This window comes from Crocuta crocuta, unplaced genomic scaffold, assembly GCF_008692635.1.
Source record: "Crocuta crocuta isolate KB4526 unplaced genomic scaffold, BGI_CrCroc_1.0 scaffold128, whole genome shotgun sequence".
NCBI lineage: Eukaryota > Metazoa > Chordata > Mammalia > Carnivora > Hyaenidae > Crocuta > Crocuta crocuta.
The window spans coordinates 3,020,617-3,038,408 of record NW_027532232.1 but is presented as its reverse complement, the minus strand read 5'-3'; the positions used below and the strand labels follow the sequence as shown (position 1 = coordinate 3,038,408).

At 35.0% G+C, this 17,792-nt stretch overlaps 1 protein-coding gene and 1 pseudogene across 1 annotated transcript in view; both read right to left on the bottom strand.

Moving 5' to 3' along the window:
* CNTNAP2 (contactin associated protein 2) overlaps positions 1–17,792 on the bottom strand; it is a 1,422,049-nt gene that overhangs the window by 1,297,203 nt on the left and 107,054 nt on the right. The window lies entirely within an intron of this gene.
* LOC144242993 (large ribosomal subunit protein uL11 pseudogene) lies at positions 1,003–10,166 on the bottom strand (annotated as a pseudogene).

The following is a 17,792-nucleotide window of genomic DNA, read 5'->3' as shown; positions in this document are numbered from 1 at the left end:
CAAGATGATTTTAAAAAGTTTTTTCACAACAGTTCTGTATATAATAGGCTTTTGGCAGTCACAAGTACATTTTAAATCATCTTGTAAGTTGTAAAAGCCCTGCTATAAATATGATAGAGAATATATTGTATCTATAGATCAATTTGCAGAAAATGGACAAATTAACCATAGTGTGTCCTTCAGTCAATGAACATGATATATTCCCCCAGTTAGACATCTGTTGATTTCATACAGAAATATTTTGCAACTTTATATGTTTAAAGTGAGCATGGTTTTTATTATATTTGACTGTTAGTATTTTAAGTCAGATGATATTTTTAATAGTGTTACTTTTATAATTACATTTGCCAAATGTTTGATGCTAGCAAGTGAAATTGAATGTTTTTATTAATCTTGCTCTCATCCCATTACCTTGCTAAACTCACTCATTACCTAGACTAATGTTTCTTAAAGATTGATTAGAAACTTCCAAATGAATAATCCTATCATTTATAAATACAGACGAATCCAACCCTTCTTTCCCAATCTTTTTGCTTCTTTTTATTCTTATTTGTTGGCTAGGATCTTCAGCACAACAGTGAATAAAAGTATGACAACATATCCTTTCGTTTGCAAATCAAAGGGAAAACATTGTCCTTTATCATTAAGTCCTGCATTACCCATAAGTTTTCATGGATGCCCATTATCATTTTGAGATCATTTTCTTCCCTTTTTTAAATATTTTGTTTTGGTTTGTTTTGTTTTGATTGTCAAATGATTCTACATTGAAATAAGTTCCTTCCTAGTTCTATTTAAAAGAGATTTAAAAAAAAAATAATTTATTTACTCTGAGAAAGAGAAAGAGAGAGCATGAACAGGAGAGGGGCAGAGAGAGAATCCCAAAGAGGCTCTGTACTATCTGTGTAGAACCCAGTGTGGGACTTGATCTAAGAAACTGAAAGAGATCATGACTGAGATCAAGAGTCTTAACTGAGCCACCCAGGAGCCACTCCTTTGTAGTTCTTAACTGACTGGGCATTCCATTGCACCATTATTGATGTCATCTAAGATGTCATGAGGGTGATGGCCATCCACACAGATTGGGCAGTCCCCAGGATCTCTTTAATGGTTCCAGAGAGTTCTCTAGCTAAAGATCTGTGCCATATCTGCCAGACAATGTTGACAATCTCATTACTTTTATTTCCAATGTGCTTAAAGTATTTCTGCTTCTTTCTGTCTCTTGGTGGTTCCTTGACGGCTTTGATAATCAGGGCAGAGGCAGAAAGGACGACTTCAATCTGTGCCTGTCTGTTCTGAATAGTCAGTTTCAGTGTAATTCTCAGACCCTTCCAAGCACCAGTTGCCTTAGAGATGTCATCAACAAACTTTTTTGGAGACAAATGCAGGGTGCTGACCTCTGGGGCCAGAAAAGATGTGGCACTGACTTCCCCACCTGTGCACCTCAGGTATATGACTTTGATCTTGTGTGGTCAAACTTAGGCGGCATGGTGGAAGCAGCTGCTGTCGATGAACCTGGAATCAGGATGACCAAAGACAGGTGTATGCTCACTTCCTGTGACCCAAAGGCCAAAACTCAAAAGCCAATTTTTGTTGAGAGCTGTTTTATCACTAGTGGATGTTGTATTTAGTCAAATGTTGTTGCTTTTGTTTTGTATCTGTTGAGATAATCACATGGGGTGATCTGCATTGGTTGATTTTTTTTTTTTATAATTGAACCAATCACACTTTCCTTAGATGAATCTCACTTAGTCATAATGTATTATCTCTATATAAGTATTGTTGAATTAATTTTCTAATTAATTTTTGTGTCTGTATTCATTATAAATACTGCTATGTATGGTTCTTGTAATTTTTATCTTTAATAAGTATTCTAAGGCTCTATACTGTTAATGAAGAGTGTAGGGCATTGAATGACATTATATATTAAGAAAGGTACACATTTGAAAATGTGTAATATTAACTACCAAAAATGTTATCTACATTCAAGAACAAAAAACGGAATAAGAAAACACTATGACTTCAATAACAGCCTCAAATCAAAAATAAAGAGGGCAGAAAAAAAGGAAGAAAAAAAACACTGAAAAGACTTTGATAAACATAAGCTTTAGGGCATTTTGTTTAAGGCGGGTCTTGTTTCTTGAATTAGTGTTCCCATTAGTAACTAATTCCTTTTTCCTTAATTAGTCTGCAAGGAAATGCTAGGAAGCATTTGTCTTCAAATTGTCTTTAGAAATCCTAAATTGCCTAGCTCAGTATTTGGGAAATGGTATGTACTCAGGAAAGCTTCTTTGTTTCTTCTCAAGGTTAAATACTTGGTTGGTGAATTTCTTGTAATAAGGGAAGAAAGCAAACAGCATATTCTCTCATTAGGATTATATGTATTATATATTTTCATTCAAGTCTGGTAATTCTTCCCTTAATTAGCCATCAGTGACTTTTATTGAATCACATTCTGTATTTAATTAGTATTTTTGAATTGAAGCTATGCTCATTTTACAAGTTAACTATAGAAATACCTTGTGGACATTTGACTAATATTTTAATTAAGGCACAGAGTCATGAAAGACATACTTTCTATCTCGGATAATTGTCACCTATGATAAACAGTAAATAAAGTTTCTAATAACATGATTATGTACTGATAAATAAAGATTGTAAGCAAGTAATTATCTAATACTTTAATGAAACTCCTCCTTTTACTTTGTTTTCTTGTGTTATTTATACCTCTGTGTGAGCAAAACAAATCACCATTCAGCACAGGCATAAATCCTTTCTATTGAAAGATATGTTTAAAGGTTCGAATACATGGATTTTTTGGTCATTGCTTTTCTTTGAAATCCAGGTGCACTGTTGACTTTATACTTTCACAAAACTACTGATCTAAAGAAGGATTTTTCAAGTTATCAAATAATTATTTTTTACAAAAGATACTTTAAGCAGGACTCCTTAGTGGATTAATACATTCACTAATTATTTCCACACTTAAGGCCACTGTATGAAACCATATATATTCAAAACAATAGTAAATAAGTGATAATCTGCATGCATTAAAGCTTACACAAGCACACGAGTGGCTATAACAATGGCTTATTTCTGAGTCTGTTTTAGACAGTGTAATAACTGGAGGCACCAAAATGACCACATTATTCCCCAGAGTCTCCATTACAACACTGTACCATGGAGAGCCATGTGGATAGGGCTGTATACACGGCTGTACCCAAGTGTCAGCATGTGAATGCATATGTATGTTTCATAGAGTTTTTAATTCTTAGTCAAGTTAACAAAATCTTCAGATAAAAAATGAAAATAGCATCTGATTAATAGCATCTGCTTTAGTCTTTGAGGGCTCTCTTTAAAGTCTTTGATAGTCTGCCAACCAACATCATGCCTTTCCCCCAGGGTACAAATACAAGTATTATGAATAAATATTGCTCTCATTCATAAGGAATCTGAATGTGTTGTATTGAGTGTTACTAGTTTTGGAAAAGATTCCCAGATGTCATGGGGCATTTGAGGGCTCTCAATAAACTAAGAAGTTGTTTGTTACTGTTTCTTCAAGGGATTACACATGATGATGCAAAAGATGTCAAAGTACACAATCTTTTCATTTTTGTTTTCATTAGGAAAGATCCAAATACCATAGCTTCCTTAATGTTACAAAATCTGAACATATTTGAAATTTAGCATTAGATTTAATAAAATGATTCATTCAAAATATCAAATGCATAATTCTTTAATTCTCAAATACAAAGTTAATTAAAATAGACAAAAATGGCTTTAGTATGAATGAATAATGTAAAGAATTGGCAGAGGGGAAAGTTCTGGCTTCTAAAATCTTATCACTAACCATGGACCTTGCACCAGATTGATTATTTTGCCATTATTTTCCCCAATATACAAAGGTATAAAATGGGCATGACAGCCTCTATCCACAAAAGGATGCTTTAATGGATGAATAATTAAAAGAGTTTGCAAGTTCCTTTTAATTAGAATGGTTGCACAACTGCCAACAAATAACCCCTTTATTCAAAATGGAATGTCCAGAGGTTAAGTGATTTGCCAAGGTCTAGAACATTATCAGCATTCATCTATATTCAGATTGCTTAATACATTTCTCTTTTAAATATTCATGAGGCACCAAATTTCCAAAATCCAGTAAATTATGTAAAAGTATTTATTCTTTGTTTGGTCAGATATAATTTCATTCTTTAGCCCTCTCGTGTAGGTAAGTGAAGTAATGAATGTAACGCGTCCCTGATTACCTTGATAAAGAAGAAATACGAGGGCCACAGAATATTTGAGTTGGAGTGCGTATTTTAAAACAGTCTCACTGAATGTTGATATTCTTCTGATTATAGTTTTTAAACTACGAGAGGATTTTCATTTAATTACCTAATGCTTAGAGATAGGCTGACAATCTCCAGGTGTCAGGAATTTAGGTTTAATTAGAAGAAAACTAATAACAGTAATTTTAATACATTAGTATAATACTTTATTCTTTACTAAAGACTTTCTGTTGATTTTATCAAATAAGGTAAATTCATAAAATTGTGCACTTAAGAAAGCATCTCATTGTAAGATGATTATTATATTTTTCAGTTTTAATATGCATTTAAGAAAATGAGAGATTGAGGAAAATGTGAAAATAAAGTAGCTATTCACATAATGCAAGAGAAAGCAAGTAAAGAAGCAAGTTCAGTCCACTATTTTCCCACTTATGAGTGCTGTATTAATGGTAAGTGTGAGAGCTGCTGGTCAATAAGAAGAGGTACAAAAAAGCAAGCCAATATGCATCACAGTTATTTATCCTTGTCATTCAGGAGTTTTTATTATTCTGGGGCTAATACTATTCTTGAAACTCTGGTATATATATTTTAGTAGATGTGACTGACAACACCACAATAATAGTAACAAATTATTTTTCTTGTTTCAAGAGATATTTTTGTGGTTTTTTTTCTTTTTTAAAAGACATTTTTTTAAATATATCTCTACATGCAGCGTGGGGCTCAAACCTGAAACTGCGAGATCAAGAGTCACATGTTCCACTGACTGAGCCAGCCAGGCATCCCCAAGAGATTATTTTTCATTTGTTTAAACGAATACTCTGAATGAACTTAGGTGTTTGAGTTAGAAAATTTATTTAAAACTAATATAACTGATTAATAAATGTTTATACATTTAATATATATATTATCTTTTCTCTTCAATCTTCATAGGAATGACTAGAAGACAAAATAAACCAAAAAGAGAGAAGACAAATAGCTTCAGATAAATATGCTCATATGTAGTTTATGTACTTATTGGACTGTAGAGGTTGTTCTAGAACTTTCTTAAAACCAAATAGTACGTGTACAGTGCTTGACAAATGGGAGGATCTCTATAAAATGGAAATAGCCTTGTTTCCAGTCCATGAACTCTATTATCCTTAGATTCTTTCCACTGGCTTCTCCTCTGAGTCTAACAAACATGTTCAACTTTTTTTCCAATTTATTACAAAGAAAGAAAGAAGTAAACCAGCCTCCCTAGCCTCCCCTGGACTACCTCCGTCTTCTCCCCAACTCCTCTGACTCCACGGGACTTCTCTGGCTCTCCCCACCCCTCTGTCACACTAGCCCCAACCACTGTTTAAAGTAACGTATATAATCACATCTTTATTCTAATTAGCTGTAATCTTCATGAAGGTAGAGAAGATATCTCTTTTATTGGCCATTGTTCACAATATTTCTGTATGGTAAGAGTGATTTTGGTAAATATTCGCTGAATAAATGAGCTCTCACCATGTACTTGTGTTTATGTGACTTTCTCAAGCATTGCTCTACTTAAAATTCTATTTTAAATTTTGGGAGATGCACGTCTCTAAAGGTAATATCAAGTATCAGGTTATTACAGTAGTTGAAATTCCTCCTCTGTTGTACGCAGGTTTTCCTAGTACTTCTGACTGCATTTTTAAATATTTTGTTTTATTTGTCTTTTGCATGTTTTCCTAGCCTGTCAACTGAATTTAGATGTTTTCCCTTTAATTTCTCATTGGCTCCTTCTTCTCTAGTTATTCAGTGAGTGACCACATGCAATTTTTTCCTCTTGATTGATCATTCATGGTTTATGGCTTCCATATCTCTACTTTCGGCCCTGATCTTTTCCCAGAGCTTGAGAATCCAATTTCTACCTGCCTGCTATCCACTTCACCTAGATTATCTACTTCCAGTTCAGACCTATGGACTCACATCTTTTCATTCGTGTCCTCTCTACATGAGAAGTTGCACATTTTGGCTGGTTTCCATCCAGCTCTCTCCACTGTTTTTCTTGCTATCTTCTGTTTCAGGCTCTTAGTATTAACCCACAAGTTACTTCTTCATTCACTGTGATTCTGACTAGTAATCGCTTCTATGTCTTTCATATTTCAAAGCTATAAGAGAGAGAAAAAAGCCTCTCTTCTAAGAATATACCTAGAACTTAGCTTAGAGAATCTTTTTGGAAGAAACAGTGAAAGAAATCATGGACTTCAAATACAAATTATGATTTATATTCCATAAACTATTTCCATACATTTATTATTTATATTTATTCCTGCAAATACTCCGTCTATGCATATGTACGTAGTTCAATTAAAAATGTACTGGGTGAAGGGCATCTGGGTGGCTCAGTCAGTTAAGCTTCTGACTTCAGCTCAGATCATGATCTCACAGTCTGTAGGTTCACGCCCCATGTAGTGCTCTGTGCTGACAGCTCAGAGTCTGGAGCCTCTTTCAGATTCTGTCTCTGTCTCTGTCTCTGTCTCTGTCTCTCTCCTCTCTCTGTTCCTCTCCTGCGCGCGCGCTCTCTCTCTCTCTGTTCCTCTCCTGTGCTCTCTCTCTCTCAAAAATTAATAAACATTAATTTTTTTTTTAAATTTATTTGTGGGGGGTATCTTGGTGGTTCAGTTGATTAAGCATTTGACTCTTGATTTTGGCTCAGGTCATGATCTCACAGTAGGGGTGATAGCACAGAGTCTGCTTAGGATTCTCTCCCTCCCTCTCTGTCTCTCCTCCGCTCTTGCTCACATGCTCTCTCTCTCAAAATAAATAAAGTCATTAAAAAATGCATTTTGTTTAAAAATAGTAAAAGTGATTGAAGAAGACAGGCCTTAATGACTTAGCACCCATGCCTTGTAGAGGTGAGACCTGAAGACAACAATGCTTACAATTTCATTGGTAATAATTGCTTCAAATTGTAGATAAAAGATACTCATGTCTTAGAAGATCTTTGAGGAATTGCTGGAAGGGGAAAAATACTTTTCTCAATTTCCCATTCTGTGTGATAGGTAGTGGCTGGTAGTGGTTGCTTGGAGATATATGCTGAAATAGCTTTTGAGGTTTTACCTCCAGGCTCAGGGGGAAACAGTGTGGTACTCAAACAGTAATATCTATATGGGCACCGGGGCTGTGAAGAATGGTTCAGTGTGGTAGCACTTTATTCGGTCAAACTAAGCTTTTTCAGGTTACCATGTGCTACCTTATCTTGACATTTGGTAAATATTCACTGTAATAATACCAATTATAATTTTACAGCTCCGGATTTGTTTCCATTTGCCCTTAACTGTCAATTTTCTTGAGTTTTACTTGTCCTCTAAAATTTTTCTCTTATGTTACATATTTTTGCAGAAGGAGCATATACCAAATATTGTCATTAATCCATAATTCCATCTAGTTAATCTCAGGTTAATTCAATTATGATCCAATTATAGAATCATATTCATTCACTCTCATTCTCCCTCTCCCTCCACCAATGGTATTATTATTTCTGATATTCCAAACTCCTTTGCTGTCTTTCTTGTTAATGCTACAGTTTTCCAATATTCTCTGAGACAGGAGAATTACTTCTGAGTTCATCAACTAAAACCTAAAGCTCAGCAACATGAAAGTGTTTGGATTACATTTATGTAAGTTTAATTACTTTTACCTCTTATTTACAAGTTTACTTGCACTTTCATAGAGCTAAAGAAAATTTCTAAAAACATTTTTTTCTAAAAATATTCTTATTTTTTTCAAAGTTTAAGACTAAATTTTCAGTAAGTTCAAGAAGAGGCAAATTTATTTGTAAACTACAGTAAATAAATTATATAGGGATACATACAGGTGTGATAGAAATATGCAGTTGAATCCTTTGACTAGGTCAGTGTGTAGAGAAAACTTGATCAAAAACAGGCAGTTTCATAGAATACAACCTAGTAAAACATTAAAAGAATGGTATATATAGAACTCAGGATAGTGCTTACCAAGGATGGGAAAGGAGATATTATGTGGAAACTCATCAAGTATATTCTATGCTTATTCTTAACCTGGTAATAGGTATGTCTGTTTTACTATTTAATAACTATACATGCATTTTATGTGCCACTTCACCTACAATATCTTAACAAGTAAAATTGACGTAAGGCCTTTAATATTCCAAAATATAAATATATTCTTCTATGTTCTTTTAGTATTTATGTCATATTTCTCAGACTTTGGATTGTATCATAAACTTACCAAGTACTTATTTATTATCCTTTGCATGCCTCCCCAGTGATTGATTCAAAGTCAGCGGTTGAGTAGATAAAGAAGATGTGGCTGAGAATATTACTCAGCCATCAAAAATGAAATCTTGCCATTGGCCATGACATGGATGGTGCTAGAGAGCATTACGCTAAGTGAAATAAGTCTGTCAAAGACAAATGACATATGATTTCACTCACATGTGGAATTTAAAAAACAAAACAAATGAACATGGGGATAAAAAGAGAGGCAAACCCAGACACAGACTCTGAACTGTAGAGAACAAATTGATGGTTACAGGAGGGGAGGTTGGGGGATAGGTTAACTAGGTGATGGGTAATAAGGAGGGCACTTGTGGTGAGCACTGGGTGTTGTGTGTAAGTGATGAATCAGTAAATTCAATACCTGAAACTAACATTTCACTGTATGCTAGCTAACTGGAACTTAAATAAAATTTTGGAGCAAAAAAGAAAAAATGAAGAAAAAGAAAACTTGTCTCTAATATTCTCCAGCAATAAAGGAATATATATTTCATTACAGGCACTTCAGAGATAGGAATGTGCAAAGATGAGCGAGTAGGGATTCATTCAGTTCATGAAGTGGCTTCATTCTAGGACTGGTAGTGGCAGCAGATGCTGGCGTCATACTCAGTCATGATGCCCAAAGATAGAAAACTGTCTTTTTTCCTGGGCCATTTGATAATTGATCTTTCCATGACCTCATCCAGAAGATATTCACTTAAGTCTCATCACTGAGAAGAGGATCATATGCTCCTTCTTAATCTAATTACTGATGTGGGGGAAATGATTAATATGAAAGACTTAGACTGACCATCTAGAATTAAGTCTTGTTGGGTAGTCAACTGTCATAACCATTATAAGCACTTACTATGATGTCTGACATATTGTGAGATCAACAACACTAACTGGTATTATAGTTTCTCATATATTGCCTATATTCATAGTTTTTTTAATCCTTTTGAACTTACATATTTTTGCCACCTGCTGCAACGTTTGTATTTATCTTCAGTTTTTCTGGTTTGGGAAATATAATCAAATTACTAATTATTGAATAGGAAGGTTAATGGATGTTCATCTTTTTTCTGACACCATATTTGCTTTGATTCCTTCTCACTGATTTATTGTTAAGAATGTCTCTGAGTCTTTACTTATCTCTTTAATTACCTCTTCTTGCAGTATTTCTCACTCATCTCAGGTGGGATCCATAGGGAGAAACACAGTTGAGTAAAACTGATGGAATGACTCAAGTCTTAACCTGCTGGTTGCATAACTAGAGCTCTTATGCAAAACTTTATAAAGTGTTCTCATGTAGAAAACAGTGTTTCTGTGGAGGAGCTTTGAGTGTGAAATAAGACCGGAGAAAAGAGAAGTTGGTAGCACTAGGGCCCATCACTTTTTCTACAAGTACAAAAATGTGGGGCCATCAGAAAGAAGTATCTTTCTGGATGTGTGTATTGGGGGAGAATAACAGCTCTTCGAGGATAACCAAGGCAATGCCATTCATTGTGAGGAGAGGAGGTATTTTGTCAGCACCACGACTGGAGGACAGCTCCCTGGCAGCTGCCCTGGTGTCCTCCAGTGCAGAACTTCCTCCACTGACATCCACATAAAACCCGCACAGATGGATAGCCATCTTTTAAAATTACCTTCCCTGAAGAACCAGAAGTTCCTCAGCTCAAGAAATATATGAGTTTCTCAAGGCTTAGTACTAGACACTTCTCATCTCTATCCCCTTTCACTGGTTCCCAGATTTTAAATACCATCTACATGTTCATGACTCTCAAATTTATATATCTAGTCCAGACTACACGCTAGCTGTAAACTCTTTCACCTGGACACTTCTTAGGCAGACACAACCATCCACCAAAATTCACTTTCTCCTTTCCATTGTATAAGGTTATAGCTGGGAAGTGGCTGACTAACCAGACTTACATTTCCAAGCACACCCCTTTATCTGGATGCAGCCCTATGATTAATTCTCAGAGTGGAATATTAGAGTGAGTGATGTTATTACTTCCTGACCAATGCCTTTAAGAAATAGCCTTGTTTTTCTTTCTACTTTCTATCTTCTTCTAAGCAACTAAGATGAAACCCAAGATAAACCTTGGATGTCACATCTTGATAATAATAATATCCAAGGTATGACAGAACTGACATAAGTCTCTGAATGACTGGATGGAATAGACCTACCCAACTTGCCAGGAAGGACTTATAAGTATCTCAAACTGAAAAATCCCCATGCTCGAATACTCCCTAGTCCTCTTCCACTCTTTCCCATTGGAGAAAATAATAAAAATCATGGTCACTTATTACATACTGACTACAATTCTGGAAATATTCTAGGTGCATTAAATATATTTATTCATTTGTCCTTACAATAACTATATGAGAATATTGCTTTTAATCCAAAAAGACATCAATCACTATACCAAAGGTGAAACTGAAAGTAAGTATAAAAATACATATAGTGTTTAGTTACACAACTGGTCCCTAAAGTACCTAGTAGATGAGATAAAGAAAGAAAATGAATTCACAGTATTAATATACTTGCCTAAATGAGTAAATGAAAACTACCCTTTCAAGTGCTTAGAGTACTAATAACATAGATAATATTTTCATTTATTATATTTTGAACTATGTTTTTTACCAGATTCCATAAATAAAGTATTTCACAAAATTCAAAACATGCAAACTATGCAAATTCATATGCATACATTTAGGAGGAAGCCAAAATGATACTGGTAAGCAAATTAATCTCTTATTATCTGGAGTGAACCAGAGGTGAAGTTAGAATATAATATGGCATGAACATATGCCACATTTTCCCTTAAATCACTCACAAAGATATTTCTGACACTTAAGGTTTGAAAATGATTTGGAAAGAGATACTTTGAGATTGATTTCTCTGACTAAACTCTGGATTGTAAACATTGTATTTTTGTATTTTGCCATTTACATGTGTATATACATATATATGTATATATATGTGTGTGTGTATACATATACATACATATATATGGGTGGGTGGATGGATGGATGATGGATAGATAGATAGATAATAGATAGATAGTGAGATAGATGATGGAGGGACGTATTTCCATATAAAGTCATTCCAGAAGATAAAGTTGAAGTCCTCTAAATAAAATCAATGTGCTAACCCAAATATCAGTCTTAAGAGAATAACAGTACGTCAACATAACAATGACTGAATAAAACGGCAATACTGGGCTGAAATTATCTTCTGTAAATGGTCTTGTTTCTATTCCAATAATCATTTAAGAAATATTTAGCTTCTGCTACATAACAGGAACTGTTACAGACACCTAGCATGTACTAGTTTTAAAAGGTTCTCATTTATGCAGAGTTAAAATTCTAGACAGACAAAACAAATAAAAGCAAAAGTAAATTATATGCTACAATAAAAATCCATAATTGCCATATTTTTTTTTCAAAGAGCAGAGTAAGAAAGGGTGACCACGAAGACTTTGAGTGTAGGGATGTATATACTACCGTATTAAAATAGAGTGGATAGGATAGGCTTTATTGAGATGGTAACACTTCTTCAAATATATGAACAGAGGTGAGAGTTAGTCAAGGGGATATCTGAAGAAAGAATACTCTAGCTAGAGAAATGTCCAAGGTAAAAACCCTAACATTCCAGGCTCAGTGTGTTGTAGCTGAATAAATAATAGTGACGGTAGTAAAGATAAGACAAGTAACAAAGAACAGGAGCTATAGGTCCTTTGAGTCAGCCATACAGATATTGGCTTTTACTCTGCATAAAATCATAAACACTTACAGGGTTCTAAGCTGTAGTTACATGATCTGATTTCTGTTTTAATAGGAGAATCATGGCTGATCTGTTGCCACTGGTGTATGTGGGTGCAGGGATATAAATGGATCTAAGTTCTTATAATCACTCAAGAAAGAGCTGGTGTTTCAAACCAGAGATGTAATAAGTAGTTTTATTTTGAATGTATTTTCAAAGTTGAGAACAGGGTGTTCTAATGGATATGAGAATGTGAAATAAAGTAGAATCAATGATAGTTCACACCAATCACTCAAAACAGTGGAGTTGAAAGTAACTGAAATAGAGAAAAGAAATACCTGAAAAAGACTGACTGGGATCTCCAAGGAAGTGAGTGCTTGTAGGTGGAAAGAAAGGAGGACTAAAGACTGAATCTTGGAGCATTCCAATAGTGAAGAAAAAAAAGTCCTGGTTTTAAAGGAATGTCCACATGGAAGACTAAGAAAGAACGAGAAATTAAGTAGGAGGAAACCCAAAAGAATGTGGTGCCCAAAATCAAAGTAAAGAAGTATATTATTGAGGAGAATATGCTGTATTCTGTTAAATTGTGAATTTAAATTGGTCAAGTCCAATGATGATGGAAGAGTAACCACTGACAGGACATGGGGGTTGAAGCCAGATTGGAGTGTGCAGGGGAAGGAATCTATGAGTTGGAGTGCTCTGAGAGAGGATAGACAGGAGAAGAGAATGAAACAGAGCAAATCTAAACATCTCTTGAGGAATTTTGCCACAAAAGAGTAGAGCAGTCAATAGTGGAAATCAAAAATGCTTTGTTTTGTTTTATTTTTAAGTCTGAAGAAATAATATATGTGTATGTTGAAAAGAAGGTCTAAAGAAGAATGTAACGAAATAAAAGACAGGGAGAGTTTTTAGAGTTAATTCTCAGAACAGCTAACATGGAATGGGTTTCAATGCATAAATGGTGGGAATGGCCACAGACAGAGGTGTGACTGTTGCGTGGCTCTTTCATTTGTGGCTCTACCAGCCTTGGCTGGCAGAGGAACAGAGAGTGCAGGGCTCCATGGGAACCAAGCTGTGGGCCAGCCTGAAAGTGTTAGAATTCCACTGGCTGCAAGGAGTCCTCACCGGTGATGCCTAACTTTAAGGGAGTCCAGAAGTCAGGCTGTGTGACAAGGAAGAAAGAGACATGGGTTTGGTGAACAACTAATCATCCTCTCCCACATCTTTAGTTTCCTGCTACTTAAAAACAAACAAACAAACAAATGAACAAATAAATAGTGGGTTTTTTAACTGATTAACAGAATATAATGAATAAAAGAGAAAAAAACTTTTTAAATCCAAATTTAATAAAGTTAATGTGTGGAAAAATCTGCTTGATAGTTGCTTATTCTGAAATAATATATTCTACAATTCCACTTGCTTTTACTTAGGATAAAGAACGATTTTATCAATAATATGATTTGGGGAAAGATTTTGGCTCTTGTGTCAAACTTGTTAAGTTGGTTATTCTTTAAAATCTTTTTTAATGTTTATTCATATTTGACAGAGAGAGAGAGACAGTGCCCATGCAAGGGGTGGGGGCAGAGAAAGACAGACAGGGACAGAATCTGAAGCAGGCTCCACACTCAGAGCTGTCAGCACAAAGCCCAACACGGGGCTTGAACTCACGATCTGTAAGATCAAGACCTGAGCAGAAGTCAGACTTTCAACCAACTGAGCCATTCCGGTGCCCCTAACTTGGTTATTCTTTAAACAGTTCTAAATTATAGGGGTGACTGGGTGGCTCAGTCAGTTGACTTTGACTCTTCATTTCACTTCTGTTCAGGTCATGATCTTGCTAGTTTGAGAGTTCAAGCTCTGCACTGACAGTGTAGAGCCTGCCCGGGATATTCTCTCTCTCTCTCTCCCCCCCTCCCTTGCTCTCTCTCTCAAAAATAAATACACATTTTTTTTAAAAAATTTAGAAACTATAGCTAAGGTCAATAAGAAATGAGTGCCTTAATATTTATGTGATCATAAGAATATTAAATGGATCTTATGGGGCTTGGGGGTTGTTTGGTTTTTGTTTTTTTCTTGTTAAAAGACTTTTTTATTACAGAATTCAAGTTTAAGTATGCCTTTAGTAGGATGAGGGTTCTCCAACCAACTATGGGTTAGGGTTAGGATTGGAATTGAAATTGAGTTCAGAACCAGGATAGATGTCAAGGTCAGAGGTTAGGGTTAGGTGTTAGTTTTAACAACTTTTATAAAATTTAATTGATCTCTTTCAGTACCTATACCTGTTAATGTATAATGCTGCATTGGTCTAATTCTGTCAGCAAATTTGTTCAAGTTCCATTAATCAGGGGTACAGATCTTGGTGCCAATATCCCATTTTAAGAGATGCCCTTTTAAACAAACTTTGACTCTGACTTGGTTTTCTATGAGATTTGCCTCATTCTTTGTTGAGGAAATTGAAATACACTTTCTAATCTCTGCTGAAGTAAACCTGAAAATCTAATGTAATTTTCTTTGAATCACCTCAAACTTTTACCATTATGCTCAGTCTCAATTTCTTTTAATACCATCCCATTCATAAGATCTGAATCCACATACTGTGTCAGCACTTTGGATTCTCTTCTGAAGGTTTGGGAATTGTCTGATATGTAAATGGAAAACCTATGAAGCTTTAAAGAGTCCGTCCCCAGAGCAGTGTATTCACATTATCACATTATCATTTTTTTTTCTGTTTTGGATCTTCCCTGGTATTCTAAATGTATTGAGGCTGGAAAAAAAAAAGGCATTTATGCTGACATGCACAACGTTACATGAAATAAATAATGTACAACAAATTGTATCTAAAGGAGAGGAATATTAGATAATAAGTTTAAATTATCATAATAGAAATGTCAAAAGCTGAAATTATGTTATTAATAAATATGACTACCTTTCAGCAGATGTTATCATTAAACAGGAGGTAGCTTACCATTCTAAAAAACAGTTCACCTTAGAGGGAATGAAAGAATCTCAGAGTTGGTAGGGAAACTAGAAAATATTTGGTGCAAGCTTCTGCAACTAGTATAAATCTTTCTCACCGAGGCACGTTCTTTCCGGTATCTGAACAGAACAAATGAATGCAGAGATTTGTAAATTATATTTGGCTGAAAACCCTTTCCAAGAAAACACTAAGTACTCCTCTGTCAAGAGAAACCCTTCAATTCCTCCTTAGACTTGATTTGCTAACGTAGACCTTGGTGATCTAATTGTGATTTATTTTCTTCAGTCCTGGCCCTTAGTGCCTCTTCTTACAGATGTTTTCGAATATTGAATTGTTCGGAGCTAATTTCATATCTGTCTTATTTCTCTCCACTTTCAAATTTACTCTGACAAGCGTGACTTGTTGGTATCTTTGAGTTCCTTATGCCTGCGGGCATATTCATAGTCCATGACTTTCAGGAAACTGCTATCACCCCCTTCCACTCCACAAATCCGGTTGAACAAATATGCTTCTATAGTGTAAATGTTCCAAATAAATACGCTGTTGTTTTTTTGTAGTATCTTTGAGCATAAGATATAGAAGTATGCAGAAGGAGAGCAGCAAGTTGCCTACTGTCACCATTTAATCAGGACCAATCCTGAGTAACGCCATATGTTGACATTGTGTGTGTGTTTGTGTGTGTGTGTGTGTGTGTGTGTTTCTTGTACCCCACTTCCTCTTGTCAATGTAGGCCCCTACCCTAATTGACTGCTCACATGGCACCACAGTTACTGCTCCTAAAGTCATTTCTTTTTGACTTATTTTATCACATCAAATCTCTAACTTCCTTAATCCATCAGCTATCAGTCAGTTAATGGGAAAGAGCCGATTAAACATGCTGGTATAGATTTCAGTGACTGCTTTCAGAGTAATATGTTTATGTGCTTTCATGAGGCATCTGGTTTTAAAAGAAAACCCTGTGAAAACGACAATATAATTAATGTGTTTCCAATATTGGATTTTCCAAAAAATTAAAAAAAAAATGAACTCTTCTTTTGAAATAATTTCAAGCTTACGGAGGAGTGGCACGAATAGAGTTGGGGACACTGTATAGCTCTTATTCTTTATTCAGATTCTTAATTTTGCTCTGTGCTATGCGCTTTGTCTTTCTCCCTCTCCCTGCATGCGTGCGTGCACACACACACACACACGCACACACACTTTTTTCCTGAACCACATGAGAATAAGTTATATATCATATCATATATATATATATTACAAGAAATTCAACATTGACACATCTAATCAACCTTCTTTCTTCCACTTTTGTCCACTGACCCAATAGTATTTTTATAGCATTTTTTTCCTACCCAGAATAGGATCTAGGTTAGGATCACATATTACATGTTGATGTGATTTTTAAATATCTCCTTTAACCTAGAATCATCCCTTAACATTTTGTTATCTTTTATCACATTGACATTTTTGAAATTGATCTTACCCTCTCACCCTCATAGAATGCTTCTCATTTTGAATTTTATTTATGTTTCCTATGATAGGCTCAATACATTTACACATGTTTAGTGGGATACCACCTGAACTACGTTGAATCTTCAGCCCATCACATCTGGAGGGACACAAGGTCTACCTGGTTCTCATTGATCATCTTCCTTTTGATCATCCGGTCAAGATACTATCTAATTTCTCTTGAATAATCAGGTTTTTTTCCTCATCGAACTGATAAGTAATTCTTGGGAGACATTCTACATCCATACAAATATGGTCTCCTTCCTAAAAATATTTCCTATGCCCTAGGACAACAGTACGGGACAGGAAATATTTGAATGACCATTGCAGCCAGATGCCAGAACTAATACTATCTAAGTTGCAAAGTGATGGCTGTCTGCCTCTAGCAAAACGTCCACAGTTACTACTCAGAAGTTGTCTTCCTCATGTAAGCAAATGCCTTCTCTCTTATTAGTTACCTGTCTATCTGTCTAGTACCTGTCTCTTGATCCGTTATCTATAATCTCTATGACTTTCAGGATACATATTTTCCTAACAGTTTTCAATTCATACTGTCCTTGATTACGTTTATGCTCAAATTGTCTAGACTTGGCCAATATATGTTTTGTTTTCAATCTGGCTCTTGTGTGCTTTGTCATTAACCATCCATTTTTTCCCTTTAATTTTGACATAAAACGATGTTTTAAGACTCAAGTCGAATCTTACTTGACCAACACCAGATATAATTTCTCCAATCAGATCTGATTCCTTTTGGAGGGTAATGGCATTAGTAGTAACTAAGGTCTGTACCAGGTATGTTTGTTGCTACTGGAATGTCTTTTCCAGACTCATTGAACAGTCTGAACTGGGAAATATACGGATATGCACATATGTGTATATATATATGTATATATGTGTATATTTATATACATAAATAATGCATATATATGTATATATGTGTGTATATTTATATACATAAATAATGCATATATATATACACACATACATACACAAGTATGTATATGCAC